A 16,786-nucleotide genomic window follows, 5' to 3' on the forward strand; every position below is an offset into this window, starting at 1 on the left:
TACATTCGAAGCCGTGTTTTAAAATGGCGGCGGTCTTGTACTGACGCTCCAAACTGTGTGTTCGTTTGCGTATGATGAACGTGTGACAATTTACTACAACAATTATTTAATTATTCTTATTCTTTATTTTAATATTTTTAGGGTACATGAAATTTCAAACTTATTTGCACACAATAATATAATTGCATTGTCATAACCTTTATATATTACGGAAAATACGATGACATGAACGAAGTCAAAGTGAAGTTGAAGTCAAAGTCATTCGCCGAACGTATTAGTCATTTTTTTTCTCCCAAACGATAGGGGTAACAAATCCACAGAGAATATAAGTGTACAGTAAAGTCAATTTTATTCAGGAAAGTACATACATAGTTGATTTACAAACATAATGTTGGATTTATAGATAGAGCTAGTGCATACAATACCTAAAGCCACTATAGTAGGCATATAGCATTTCAGGCAACCGGGCAGTATATATGGACCCCTTACTCAAATCTCTGAATATGTTAGATATTAAGTCCCTGCACATACTCTCATGTGTATTTTATATAAATAAAACGCTGCACTGTAATGTCAATCCTGACCTTAAAAGCTTCCTAGAAGGTTGTAACAGATCCCATGAGCACCACACCAGAAACAAATACCTATTTGATATTCCAAGAGTACGACTTAGTCAAACTAGAAATGCTTTACAAATCAAGAGACCTCGAATGTGGAATGACCTTCCCAATTATGTTAAAAACTGTACCTCTCCCAACCAGTTTAAGATAAATAAAGATAAATTTATAAGTTAAGAAAAATTCCACAAATCAACAACCCTGTTACTGACCCTGTATTTACCCAAGTCTTTCCTAAATCTAAACTTATCCAATTTATACCCATTGTTTCGTGTTCTATCTTGTGTTGACAATTTTAATACCCTATTAATATCCCCTTTGTTATATCTATTCAGGAAATTGTGGTTGATCTCGAACCCATTGATAATGTGACGACTTATACAGAATTTTGTAACTATATCATCAAGATTGTAACCAGCTTAGCTAAATGTAGTGTGGGGTTCAGTCCCTAAGCCCATATATGTGCCTCTCTAACCATTTAGGTTACAGGGCAAAAACATAAAAACAAAGGTAACTGCAGAAGGCCTATTGGCCCATACCAGGCAGCTCCTATCTATAACAGATAAACACTAAGTACTACCTAATTAACTCAATGTAACCTACCAACCTAACCCCCTATCCACCGCTGCCCACTGGATGGGGGGCGGTGTGCAGGACAAACATAAATTTTGATACTAGCTCTCCACATATGTCAGTTGCTTAACACTTTAGTGCGCGGCGTTCTGGGCGCTCAAGCGTAAACACAAAAAAGTTTATAATCTTTTCACGCTCCTAACCTCAATTCTCAAGCTACGTTTTTCATTTTGGTATCAATGCGTTGGCAATAAAATTCTCTACAAGATCATATGCATAAAATGTCACCGAAGCATTTGGTATCCCACCACGAAGTAAATAAACACGAAGATGACTCGCCGTGACACCCAAACAGGAAGTAAATGTTCATACTCTTTCGTTTGTTGCCAGCCTCACAGTCATCCTACAGCGCTCATTTTGATATCACTGAACTCGCAATAAAATTCCCCACCCAGACATATGCCTATCAATGTCTAATTATGGTATCGGGTGACCCGCACGAGTGTGGGAACTGGGTGAAGCGTTAGCCGTGATTTCAGCAGGGACGACACTGTTGGGATGCAGTGCTTTGAATGTTTATACTTATTTAACTCTCCTGACATTATTTCTGAAGCTACGTATTTCATTTTTATAGCAATGTGTTCGCAATAGAAAGTTCTATAAGAACATGGGTAGAGTTGGCCAACACAGCGTCAAATAAATTTGCGGCGAATAAAATCTTACGCGTGTTTGTACCCGTGAGCGTCAAAAGTTTTTACTTTGCTCATGTTTTTCAAGTTTATACTTGTTTCACACCGTTTTTTTTTGTATAGTGTTCGGAATAAAATTCCCTACACAGACATATGCATATCAAATACAATTCCTTGGAATTCACAGCTGTAGAGATGACGGAAAACACACAACCGGAACCGCTCTTGACACTCCAACTCAAACCCGCAACACCCACAAAAAAAGTTTCTCTTGTTTCATGTATACTTACTTTAGTTTTCGTGCTACAGTTCTCATTTAGGTATCAAAATATTCCTAAGAAAATAGACTACAATACTGAAACAATCTAAGACAATTATGTGTACTTACCAAAGCAAAGACGATTGTAGTAAAATAAGTTGAGCATTTTATCTCCACTCCACCTCCTTCAGGTACTGATTCCTGAAGTTGCTCAACAGATGTTCCTAGGTGGAGTGAAGCTGATGTAGGTGGTTATTTCTTGTCCACCCAATACACCCTTTTCCTGTGATAAGTGGTGTAACAAGGTATGACGCAAAGTGGAACATCGCATGTCTTGCACGCTATACCAGTTTCCTTCCTGATACCCGACTTTGAACACACTTCACACCTGCGACGTTTGGGGATTTTTACCAGCTCATGTTTCAATTTATAGTTCAGGCGAGTCTCTGCTATAACAACACGTCGCTGTTGTCTCTTGGTTGGCAATAAACTACTGTCTGAATCGTCGCTCTCACTATTGTTTTCAAACACTAATGTGGAATATGAATTATCTTCATCAGATTCAGCTTCAGCACTAGGTGTAGACGTGAAGAGAGGGCGCCTCACACCCGACGGGCCAGGTGTTGACGGGTCAGCAGCAGGATACACAGGACCAGTGTCATGATTTATGTCTGGAGCATGAACTAGATGTGGAGATGGTGTAGTTGTTGCAGGCCACTCTGCCTTGTCAAATTTCAATAAAGACCAAATAGCAACTTCATGGAACTAGAGCAGAGTTAGTTTCCTTCGATCATCTGTGTTGGCCTTGTACAATGCATGTACAATGCATTGAGTAAAGACCAAATAGCAACTTCATGGAACTAGAGCAGAGTTAGTTTCCTTCGATCATCTGTGTTGGCCTTGTACAATGCAACCACAAGTTGACATTGAATGTGAATTAACAATGAGACAAGTAAGATTTATACTAATACATTTATACTAACTCTGTTGAGCGTTGACCATTTATACATCAAATCTGTTGATGTGAGCACTTTAGTTTAGTCTGCCGTTTAAAGAAAAAAAGAGCATATCAATGGTATATCACAGAAAACGAATTTATCATAAACTCATGTATTTGTCTTATCATATTGAACTGCATTCATATTTTTAATATATAACAATATGAATATACAAATTTCTGTAAATCCCCTACCTTGTTGGAATCTGTGGAAATGAATGAGCAAATGTGCTGGCTGAAGGCGCTGAAGGAAACCACATTGGTTTCATTTTGGATACAAATGTCCATGGAAATTCAAAATGGAAACTAATTATATAGTTGAACCTGCAGAGACGAGTTTAAGAATCTGTGTTGAGAGTGATGGACACAGCCTTCACAATTATACTTCAGAGAATGTAAACATCTAAGAGTCATTAGAAATATGTGTAGAATAATAAACCCTACATTGTTTGAGTTAGGGAAAACACCATTTGTGATATATAGATACTATAGCTGTTCCTAAAGATTCACCCTTTTTTGCACCAGCAAGATAACATATAAGATTTTAGGAGTTGACGAATGTTAATATTCTTGTTTGATAAACTGTGAACTTGAGACATAGTTAATAAGAACATATTAACACAACAAAATGTTTTCATAATCTTTAACACCACTTTCCAGCAACTTATATAATTTATATAAATTATTTTAGAGAATAATACATAAATTATATATTTAAACATGATATAGTGTTTAGTGGAATGTATAAGGAGTCAAATTGTGTTAAAAAGAGCAATTTTTAGAAAATTTGGAAAAATACTTTTTTCTGTTCAAATTATAACTAAATGGATTTTAAAGGTTTCACTCAGCCAATATATATCATTCACAATTTATTAATGAATTTTACAAAAAAACACCATAAATTTTATATTTAAACATGTAAAAACTATTTGTTTTACATTTGGAAGAAAATAATTGTAGAAAAACAATTTATAATTAAACCTTTGTGTTTGGATTTTTTGAGTAAAAGTTTCTCAAAGGCTTTCCTGCACCATTCTCAATGCAAATCATTCCCACACCTATGGCAAGAGATAGGCGAACGTTGTGTAGATGATTTGTGTTTGCTGGGAAGTATGTTGATGGCCCTGGAGGCGTGTTGATGGCTCTGGAGGTGTGTTGGTGGCCCTGGAGGTGTGTTGGTGGCCCTGGAGGTGTGTTGGTGGCCCTGGAGGTGTGTTGGTGGCCCTGGCTGGAGGTGTGTTGATGGTGGTGTTGTGTTGATGGCCCTGGAGGCGTGTTGATGGCCCTGGAGGTGTGTTGGTGGCCCTGGAGATGTGTTGGTGGCCCTGGAGGTGTGTTGGTGGCCCTGGAGGTGTGTTGGTGGCCCTGGAGGTGTGATGGTGGCCCTGGAGGTGTGTTGGTGGCTCTGGCTGGAGGTGTGTTGATGGTGGTGTTGTGTTGATGGCCCTGGAGGCGTGTTGATGGCACTGGAGGTGTGTTGGTGGCCCTAGCTGGAGGTTTGTTGATGGCCCTGGAGGCGTGTTGATGGCCCTGGAGGTGTGTTGGTGGCCCTAGCTGGAGGTGTGTTGATGGCCCTATATATATATATATATATATATATATATATATATATATATATATATATATATATATATATATATATATATATATATATATATATATATATGTTGGTGTGTTGGTGGCCCTGGAGGTGTGTTGGTGGCCCTGGAGGCGTGTTGATGGCTCTGGAGGTGTGTTGATGGCCCTGGAGGTGTGTTGGTGGCCCTAGCTGGAGGTGTGTTGATGGCCCTATATATATATATATATATATATATATATATATATATGTTGGTGTGTTGGTGGCCCTGGAGGTGTGTTGGTGGCCCTGGAGGCGTGTTGATGGCTCTGGAGGTGTGTTGGTGGCCCTGGAGGTGTGTTGGTGGCCCTAGCTGGAGGTGTGTTGATGGCCCTGGAGGCGTGTTGATGGTCCTGGAGGTGTGTTGGTGGCCCTAGCTGGAGGTGTGTTGATGGCCCTATATATATATATATATATATATATATATATATATATATATATATATATATATATATATATATATATTTATTATGAATATCAGAGGTCCCAGGACATTGGACCCAGGACAATTATTGTGCATGTGTAGTATGTATATTTATGTAGTATATTTGGCATATTTAATGGCATTTTGGCATATTTAATGGCAACAAAAATTGTGAACAATTTCAAAATTTCTGTTGAAGAAATCCTGTTTCCTAGTTCTGCATCTGTTTTGGTATAACACCTCCTTTTTTACTAGGCCTGCAATTATGAATGCCTTTATAACCAGCTAAGTTGTAGAGTTGGGTATAGTCTTTACTTAGCCAAGTTTCTGTTAAAATGAGGGTCCGTCTAATTACCACAAGCTACCACAAGCTACACAAGCTTCACAAAGCTTCCTGGCAATACGTTAGTAATGAATAAATATAATATGTTAGGTTAGGTTGACCTAACTTAACCTTACCGACGCTTGGATCGTCGACTTGATTTGGCGTCACCAGCTCTTTATTTTCGTCTAATTTCTTTATAAAAAGATACTTTTTCAGATTAAAATTATGTTTTTTCGTGTTGTACATTCAGCACCAACATTATAATGAGTAAATATATCATATTTATTCATTACTAACGTATTGCCAGGAAGCTGAGTGGTTAGGTCTCGATAAATTTCCTGGTATAATATTATTGTTTGCTATTCTCCATCTTAGACTAGGCAAGTTGAAGTCACCTAGGAAGATAATATGAGGTATCGAGTTCTCCATTTTGTTTATCTGTTCTGTGAATTCCTCGGCCGTTGCATCTGGCGGTTTGTATATTAGAATAATCACTAAATTTATTTTCTCTATTTTTAATCCCAATACCTCTACCACCTCATTTGTAATGTTAAGGAGCTCCGAGCATACAAGGTCTTCCATAGTATACAGACCCACTCCTCCATGTGACCTAATTTTCCTATCACAGTTGTGTACTTTTCGAGACTACATTTCAAATATTCCCTAACATACATGGCTTCTCCCCCCTCTTTGTGTAAAATAGTTTAAATCCATTTATGGGACATTCAGCAAATAGTTCTCTATTTTTTACATTCATCAATGTTTCGGTACGTGCAATAGTATGTATTGTTTCATTGCAGATAACGGCATTTAAATTTTGTTTGTTACTTAGACTTAGACTCGTACTCTCAAGTTGCTGTTGGCAATTGGATAATTTTTTTATGAAGTCATTTGTTATTTTTTCCCCTACTTTAGTAATTTATGCTTTTGATCTCAATTAGTTTTATATCCTAGCTTTTTAATTTTTTCCCCTTATATATTGCCATCTTATCTGTCTGCTTTACATGGCTTAAGCAGAGTCATGTCTGCTTAAGCCTTTGTTATTTTACTAATTTACCTGTTTTAATTATTATTTGTTTTCAAAGTTTAGTTTACCCCATTTTATTTGCTTTTTGCAGTACAATACTTTACTAATAATCTTGTAATAGTAATTGGTAATGTAGCACTTGGCCTTTCTCCTTCAGAATGTATGCACACATTATAGAAAGAAGAAGAGAATACCACACAAGATGGCAGCGTATGTCACGGGCCAAAAAGCGACGCCTAAAAGAACAGGTAAACCTCGAAGTCTTTCAGAGGTTGATAGATGGAAAGCGACTGAATACAGGCAACTCCTTCTCTACACCGGTAAGATTGTACTGAAGGGAATCTTACCCAAAGAATTGTATGACCATTTCCTGACTCTGAGTGTAGTCATTTCTATTCTTGTATCACCTAAATTGATTCAGTTAAATTACAGCCAATATGCACATGATCTTTTGCTGTACTTTGTGTTAAAGGCTCGTGAGCTGTATGGTAAGGATTTTTTAGTGTACAATGTACACTGCCTAACACACATATCCTCTGATGCCAAAGAGTTTGGTAGTTTGGACAGATGTTCAGCATTTCCATTTGAAAATTACCTGCAGCAGGTTAAGAATTTGGTTCAATCAAGTAAAAACCCTCTTGTTCAAGGAGGATTTAAGGGATTTACTGGAGAACTTGGCAAAGGTATATTCACAATAGTCGTCTCTATTACTAATGACACTATTGCAGATGAAGGTATCTTTGTAAGATATTGCTATGCCACCTCTTTTTTTTATTAGGCCTGCAGTTGTGAATGGCTTTATTATCAGCCAAGTTGTAGCATACAACATAGCATATATATGTATATGGCATACATATATATATATATATATATATATATATATATATATATATATATATTAGTATATTTTGGTAGCAGTCTTTCCTGTAGACATATATTATTAAATATGACCGAAAAAGTAAGATTAATAATTCTAACACGAATTTTCTCAATCTTTCGTACATTACGCTTCACTGTTGGAGGTAAATCAAAAATCACTTCTCCAAAATTCATTTTTATTTCTAGTCTGACGCGACACGGGCGCGTTTCGTAAAACTTATTACATTTTCAAAGACTTCACAAATACACAACTGATTAGAACTTACGTATCTCTGATTTTATATCTACATTTGAGTGAGGTGGTAGGGGTGATGTGGCATTAACACAAGACAGAACAAGAGGAGATATTAATAGGGTATTAAAAGTATCAACACAAGACAGAACAGAAACAATGGGTATTGAATAGAAGTGTTTGTAGAAAGCCTATTGGTCCATATTTCTTGATGCTTCTATATTGGAGCGGAGTCTTGAGGTGGGTAGAATATAGTTGTGCAATAATTGGCTGTTGATTGCTGGTGTTGACTTCTTGATGTGTAGTGCCTCGCAAACGTCAAGCCGCCTGCTATCGCTGTATCTATCGATGATTTCTGTGTTGTTTACTAGGATTTCTCTGGCGATGGTTTGGTTATGGGAAGAGATTATATGTTCCTTAATGGAGCCCTGTTGCTTATGCATCGTTAAACGCCTAGAAAGAGATGTTGTTGTCTTGCCTATATACTGGGTTTTTTGGAGCTTACAGTCCCCAAGTGGGCATTTGAAGGCATAGACGACGTTAGTCTCTTTTAAAGCGTTCTGTTTTGTGTCTGGAGAGTTTCTCATGAGTAGGCTGGCCGTTTTTCTGGTTTTATAGTAAATCGTCAGTTGTATCCTCTGATTTTTGTCTGTAGGGATAACGTTTCTATTAACAATATCTTTCAGGACCCTTTCCTCCGTTTTATGAGCTGTGGAAAAGAAGTTCCTGTAAAATAGTCTAATAGGGGGAATAGGTGTTGTGTTAGTTGTCTCTTCAGAGGTTGCATGGCTTTTCACTTTCCTTCTTATGATGTCTTCGATGAAACCATTGGAGAAGCCGTTATTGACTAGGACCTGCCTTACCCTACAGAGTTCTTCGTCGACTTGCTTCCATTCTGAGCTGTGGCTGAGAGCACGGTCGACGTATGCGTTAACAACACTCCTCTTGTACTCCAAGCTTGTACTAAAGAGGCACCCTTCTTGAGCCCGGATGGGCACATGTATAAGCAAGTAGAAGGGGTCGCCATGGGTTCTCCCCTAGGTGTCCTGTTTGCAAACTTCTACATGGGTACCATCGAGCAAAAAGTCTTAGTCGACATGAACTTGAAACCGGCCATATACTGCAGGTATGTTGACGACATTTTTACACAGGTACCTGATGTCAGACATCTGCAGGAGCTGAAGGAGGCATTTGAGCAGAGTTCCGTGCTGCGTTTCACTTACGAGACGGAAAAGGATGGGAAGCTGCCTTTTCTAGATGTAACAGTCATGGAAAAGGGCGGAGGTTTCCACACTGCAGTCTACACTAAGGAAACAAACATAGGAATGTGCCTAAATGCCAACAGCGACTGCCCTGACAGGTACAAGAGGAGTGTTGTTAACGCATACGTCGACCGTGCTCTCAGCCACAGCTCAGAATGGAAGCAAGTCGACGAAGAACTCTGTAGGGTAAGGCAGGTCCTAGTCAATAACGGCTTCTCCAATGGTTTCATCGAAGACATCATAAGAAGGAAAGTGAAAAGCCATGCAACCTCTGAAGAGACAACTAACACAACACCTATTCCCCCTATTAGACTATTTTACAGGAACTTCTTTTCCACAGCTCATAAAACGGAGGAAAGGGTCCTGAAAGATATTGTTAATAGAAACGTTATCCCTACAGACAAAAATCAGAGGATACAACTGACGATTTACTATAAAACCAGAAAAACGGCCAGCCTACTCATGAGAAACTCTCCAGACTCAAAACAGAACACTTTAAAAGAGACTAACGTCGTCTATGCCTTCAAATGCCCACTTGGGGACTGTAAGCTCCAAAAAACCCAGTATATAGGCAAGACAACTGTTACGGCCCTCTCGGGACGCAACGGGGTTCTCACTCTGATGTTGTTAGAGGAAGATATATGTATCCGTTCCCAAGCCAGTAGTGGCTATCAAGGGATGAGATCCGTGACGCAAGTAACTTAAAAGGGAGTAGGGAAAGAAAGTTAAGAACTTAATATTATAATGTTCACCATCACCATTTAAATATATAAAAGTAAAACGTACACAAGGGGGAGGGGTATTAACACTTTACAAGGGGATCGTGCACAATCTAGTCTTCTGCTGAAGACTCTTGATCAAGAAGCTAGGTGCTGAGTCCGCGGTGCTTTCTTCGTGGCCTCAAGACGTGTCCTCTGAGAACGCCGAGCCTACCCTGGCCACAGGTCAGCCACAACACAGGTCCACTGGGGGCACCGTCGTGGAGGCCGTCAACCACACGTCCAGCAGGTCTGCTGGCAGGTACTGAGCCACCAAGGCTGGTACGGCCACTCCACGAACGATAAAAGGGGTACGCCCTAGACAGGAGTCTCGTGTGATATCACCAATCACCCTCCTGTCCTCAATACCCCAGTGGATTATCGTCTCCAACCGTCGGTCCCGGGTAAATCCTTTCACTGCCACTCCACTGGCAGGCTTAACACACCACAGTGTTCTTCCGGGGGGACGACGTCGCAACAGCTGCAGCAAACTTCACAGTATGGAGACTGGCTGCCTCGGGTAGACTGACTCCACTTCCATCACAGTGGTCCCAGGTCGGCTCTGTAAGCAGACACGTCATCAATAACAGGGACACTAAAACACCACACTTACAGCCTCAGACACAAACACCTGACGTATCCAGTCCATAGATGGCGCTGTCGTCGGAGCACCACCTCACCAGAGGTCAGGAGCGGCGGTGTTGAGCGCTGAACCAGACTGGAAACTGGTCCTCGAGGCCAGTACACGCTGTCCTCACTAGGTGTCGTCGTCCGTTTGGCGGGGGTTTCGGGAGCTGACCCACAGATGGCGTAGTTGTTACTGCTCCTTGCTCGGACGCTGGATCCGGGTTCGTAACACCTCCCCACCAAAAAGAATTTGGTTTGGGGTTCTATAAAAAGAAACACAAACCAAATTAGTACGACGACACAACTCCAACTGGACACACATGCTTTATAATCTGGGATGGCGAGGCTGTCACGTCTACTGAATTGTACTAAAGAAAATTCCTGGCACAAAGTGAACTTGTAGATAGAAGGCAATGATCTGCCTGATATAATCGTCCACATCTCCACTGCGATGTCAAGCAGGGGCATCATCTCACATCTCTCTAGTAAGGATCCGTGTAGACACGATCTGGGGTGACTTGACACTTCTCTGCGTCGTGGCACCGATGACGGCTGATCACAGACGGCATTTCTGGTACCGGTCCGATGGTCCTTCAGGGAGACAGGAACCTGGAATACAGGAGTCTGATAATTCAGAGTGATTGCGACAGTGGGCAAGTCAGTACTTACTGCATACTCTTCTACTAGGCTTAAACCTAGTTTCCACAGGGCTGCTCGTACGTCGCAGATGGCATTCGCTCTGCCACCGTCAGGTCGACCAACGTCCGTATAACGCTGTGTTGAGGCTCAGCAATCACGCGGGGGGTGTCAACCTGTCGGAAACAGTCACTCATATTATCATATGTCGTACCTCCTGTATCAACCATCACCTTCCAGGTCCCTTCTTCAACTGCAACACCTGCAGTACAAATCTCCAATCCCTGGGACCTCTTCACGATGTTCATGGGAGCCATCATTCGTCGGGTCGTCCACTGATCCTTACTGAGAACACATAGAATACATAGGAGAATAAAACAAAATATCGCTAAGAAACATGAGGCCAATTGAGGGATAAGCTTCCCGAGCCAATCATGTCCATAGCCGGCAACATCCACACGCCTGGCTTGGACCGAAGAGGGCACTAGACCTTTTGAACACACCGCACCTACCTATGACGTCTGGGGAATCTCTGGCTGGTTCACTACATGCTGTAACTTGCCATACCGCAAGCACACATCCGCCTTCGCTCCAGACTCGTTGGTATCCGTGGGTGCCCACACACAAGGCCTCTCTTCTTGCTCAGGTACCTCTGCCTTCTTAACTTCATGTTCCTCGTCGAGAGAAGAATTAGAAGTCTCTGCTAGAATATCGTCGATCTGCGGGTGAGAAAACATATTAAATATGTTTAAATCCGGGTCTGTCTTTATCTGGACATTACCATTGCCTGTTACCTCAGACCGTGCTGTTCCGGTAGACTCGTCCGCAACCTTGGGAAGATTGATGCTCCAATCTGTCACCAAGTCGTTGGCTAGTACCACGTCAATCCCAGCCACAGGGAGGGTATCGACTACTGCCAACTCACATGTGCCGCTGAAATAAGGCGAGTCGAGATGTACTGGCACTAAGGGGGCGATGTACTGCGTCCTTGGAAACCCAACCAGGACAACCTCTTGTCTCCCGTCCACACTTACTCCCTCGGGTACCGAGCTCTTCATGATCAGGGACTGGGCTGCTCCACTATCTCTGAGCACTACTACTGATCTACCAGTATGATCACTCGTTACATACCCGGTTGAAGTGTGAGGGGCCAACAAACTTGGTCCTTCTTGCGTCGTCGTAGACTGGTTTCCTACTGGTGATGTAACACAGCTCATCAACATCACCTCCCTTCGTGCGCTGCCACCTCTTCTGCCTCGGCACCTAGCAGCTATGTGCCCTTTCTGCCCACAAGTCCAGCACACCATATTCCTCCTCGGGCTCCGGTGTTTCGGACTGCTAGGACTTGTTCTTCGGGGGCTACTTGGGGGCGTCTTCTTAGCACTTTGTGGGACGGGTCTTTCTTCTTCTTCTTCGCGAGGTCTGTCAAACCGGCGCTGGTAATTCCTCGGGACGTACTTAGCAGACGGCCTATGAGTCAGGATATACTCTTCAGCCATGGTGGCTGCTGCACTCAAGGTCTCCACCTGCTGTTCCTCTAAGTACGTCTTGAGGTCTCCAGACAAACAATCCTTGAAGTCCTCGAGCAGAATCAGCTGCTCGAGGTCTTCCCTGGTCTCCACCTTCCGAGAGGCACACCATTCCTGGAAAAGTCGCTCCTTGATTGTAGCGAATTCGGTGAAAGTGTGCTCTGAGGTCTTCTTCAGGTTTCTGAACTTTTGCCTATACGCCTCAGGTACCAATTGGTACGCCATGAGCACAACCTTCTTCACCTTGTCATAATCGCTGGAGTCGTCAAGGGATAACATAGAGTAGGCGATTTGGGCCTTCCCAGTCAAGACTGACTGTATCATGATGGCCCAATTCTCCCTTGGCCACTCCAAAGAGGCAGCGACTTTCTCGAAGGCTGCAAAGAATTTTGACACTTCCTTCTCATGGAATTTGGGGACCATTTTGATGTTGCGTACCGGATCGAAGCTACTGGTGTCCGTTGTTTGCCTCCGACCACCGCCTAATCGCAAAACTTCTAGTTCATGTTGTCTCTCTCTTTCCTCTTTGTCTCGTTGTTCTTGTCTGTCTCGTTCCTCTCTTTCTCGCTCTCGTTCTTCTCTCTCTCGTTCTCGTTCTTCTCTCTCTCGTCTCTCTTCTCTTTCTCGTTCTTCTCTCTCTCGTTCTCGTTCTTCTCTCTCTCGTCTCTCTTCTCTTTCTCGTTCTTCTCTCTCTCGTTCTCGTTCTTCTCTCTCTCTTTCTCGTCTCTCTTCTCTTTCTCGTTCTTCTCTTTCTCGTTTCTCTTCTCTTTCTCTCTCTGCTTTCCTTTCTTCTAATTCTAAACGTCTCATCTCTAATTCTTTATCTTGTCTCTCTCGTTCCATTTCTAATTTCTTCCATTCTATTTCACGGTTGATCTCTAGGGCACGCATCTTGACTGTTAGGAAGCTGACATTAAGCTCGCCTGAATCACTGTCAACGTCGCTGCCCTTATCTTCCTTTTCCGTGGAAGCTATGTCTGCACTTTCCTTTGTACTAGGAGTCTCGCCTTCCTGTTTCTCTTCTGCCTTCAGGTGCCGGTGAACCTTGGACAAGATCTCCACACGGGAATCACTGGCACGGATCTTGATCTCCAGGTAGGCGCTCACTAGTACAAGCTCTGGTTTGCTCAAATATTTTAATCTGGCAAGACAATCCTCTCTGTTCAGAAAAGCCTGAACCTCGTCCAGATCATCGATGGTAGCTTTGTCTGCCATTGTCACAGATGGAACACTTAGCACTTAACACACCGAGCACTGTTCTACGCCAATATTGCACTTTATCGCACCAAACACTGCACTTGCCAATATTGCACGTAATCACTTCGGGCACCACACTACCCAATGTTACACTGAGTCCAAGCGAACACTTCGCTCTACAATATTGCACTAAATCACTGAGCACCGCACTAGTCAATATTGCACTTAATCGCTTAATCACAGCGAGCACCGCACTGCACAATATCGCACTTAGTCACTCTGAGCACCGCACAGGACGTATAACGTCACAATCGTCACACAGGGGGAATTATATACAGGGATTACGCCACTTCACCACCCCTGTCAAACATACTTAACAAGGGGACGGATCCCGCTGGGGATGCCAATTATGTTACGGCCCTCTCGGGACGCAACGGGGTTCTCACTCTGATGTTGTTAGAGGAAGATATATGTATCCGTTCCCAAGCCAGTAGTGGCTATCAAGGGATGAGATCCGTGACACAAGTAACTTAAAAGGGAGTAGGGAAAGAAAGTTAAGAACTTAATATTATAATGTTCACCATCACCATTTAAATATATAAAAGTAAAACGTACACAAGGGGGAGGGGTATTAACACTTTACAAGGGGATCGTGCACAATCTAGTCTTCTGCTGAAGACTCTTGATCAAGAAGCTAGGTGCTGAGTCCGCGGTGCTTTCTTCGTGGCCTCAAGACGTGTCCTCTGAGAACGCCGAGCCTACCCTGGCCACAGGTCAGCCACAACACAGGTCCACTGGGGGCACCGTCGTGGAGGCCGTCAACCACACGTCCAGCAGGTCTGCTGGCAGGTACTGAGCCACCAAGGCTGGTACGGCCACTCCACGAACGATAAAAGGGGTACGCCCTAGACAGGAGTCTCGTGTGATATCACCAATCACCCTCCTGTCCTCAATACCCCAGTGGATTATCGTCTCCAACCGTCGGTCCCGGGTAAATCCTTTCACTGCCACTCCACTGGCAGGCTTAACACACCACAGTGTTCTTCCGAGGGGACGACGTCGCAACAGCTGCAGCAAACTTCACAGTATGGAGACTGGCTGCCTTGGGTAGACTGACTCCACTTCCATCACAGTGGTCCCAGGTCGGCTCTGTAAGCAGACACGTCATCAATAACAGGGACACTAAAACACCACACTTACAGCCTCAGACACAAACACCTGACGTATCCAGTCCATAGATGGCGCTGTCGTCGGAGCACCACCTCACCAGAGGTCAGGAGCGGCGGTGTTGAGCGCTGAACCAGACTGGAAACTGGTCCTCGAGGCCAGTACACGCTGTCCTCAATAGGTGTCGTCGTCCGTTTGGCGGGGGTTTCGGGAGCTGACCCACAGATGGCGTAGTTGTTACTGCTCCTTGCTCGGACGCTGGATCCGGGTTCGTAACAACAACAACATCTCTTTCTAGGCGTTTAACGATGCATAAGCAACAGGGCTCCATTAAGGAACATATAATCTCTTCCCATAACCAAACCATCGCCAAAGAAATCCTAGTAAACAACACAGAAATCATCGATAGATACAGCGATAGCAGGCGGCTAGACGTTTGCGAGGCACTACACATCAAGAAGTCAACACCAGCAATCAACAGCCAATTATTGCACAACTATATTCTACCCACCTCAAGACTCCGCTCCAATATAGAAGCATCAAGAAATATGAACCAATAGGCTTTCTACAAACACTTCTATTCAATACCCATTGTTTCTGTTCTGTCTTGTGTTGATACTTTTAATACCCTATTAATATCCCCTCTTGTTCTGTCTTGTGTTAATGCCACATCACCCCTCCCACCTCACTCAAATGTAGATATAAAATCAGAGATACGTAAGTTCTAATCAGTTGTGTATTTGTGAAGTCTTTGAAAATGTAATAAGTTTTACGAAACGCGCCCGTGTCGCGTCAGACTAGAAATAAAAATGAATTTTGGAGAAGTGATTTTTGATTTACCTCCAACAGTGAAGCGTAATGTACGAAAGATTGAGAAAATTCGTGTTAGAATTATTAATCTTACTTTTTCGGTCATAGTTAATAATATATATATATATATATATATATATATATATATATATATATATATATATATATATATATATATATATATAACTGAAAACTCACACCCCAGAAGTGACTCGAACCCATACTCCCAGAAGCAACGCAACTGGTATGTACAAGACGCCTTAATCCACTTGACCATCACGACCGGACAAAATGAGGTGATAGCCGAGGCTATATGAACCACCCCACCACCGGCACTAGGATAGTTATCTTGGGCATAGCATTTTACCAAATCACCTCATTCTTTGGGGCTCTCATTTGATTTGGTAAAATGCTATGCCCAAGATAACTATCCGAGTGCCGGCGGTGGGGTGGTTCATATAGCCTCGGCTATCACCTCATTTTGTCCGGTCGTGATGGTCAAGTGGATTAAGGCGTCTTGTACATACCAGTTGCGTTGCTTCTGGGAGTATGGGTTCGAGTCACTTCTGGGGTGTGAGTTTTCAGTTGCATATGTCCTGGGGACCATTCAGGCTTGTTCGCATATATATATATATATATATATATATATATATATATATATATATATATATATATATATATATATATATATATATATATATATATATATATATATATGCAATTGACGATCACAAAACACTGATCATTTTATGCGGAAAATCCACAGAGAAATATGAAATGAGGTGAACGTTTCGGCTTTGTTAAAGCCTTTGTCAACACCAGACTGACTAAGGAGAAGGGAGAAGGGGGGAAGATATATAGGCCGACACCTGACCAACCCATCCCAAGGGTTGGTCAGGTGTAATTAACCAAAAACAGGTATAGCTTAGCTTAGAATGGTCAAAGAGGATTAAGCGGTCAGAGAATAAGGATGAAAGATTAAAGAAAAGCCTCATGAACACACAATATATGAATATACAATTATAATGAGACATTGTAAGCCTCTCTATCAGAGTTGTTTCTTAAACTGTTGTGCAATATTATAACTTAAAAATGGATCAAGTTTGTACATTCCAGTACTAACATTAAGAAGATTTGGACGCTGACTGATTAGAGCAGACTCA

This window comes from Procambarus clarkii, chromosome 38 (assembly GCF_040958095.1).
Source record: "Procambarus clarkii isolate CNS0578487 chromosome 38, FALCON_Pclarkii_2.0, whole genome shotgun sequence".
Lineage (NCBI taxonomy): Eukaryota > Metazoa > Arthropoda > Malacostraca > Decapoda > Cambaridae > Procambarus > Procambarus clarkii.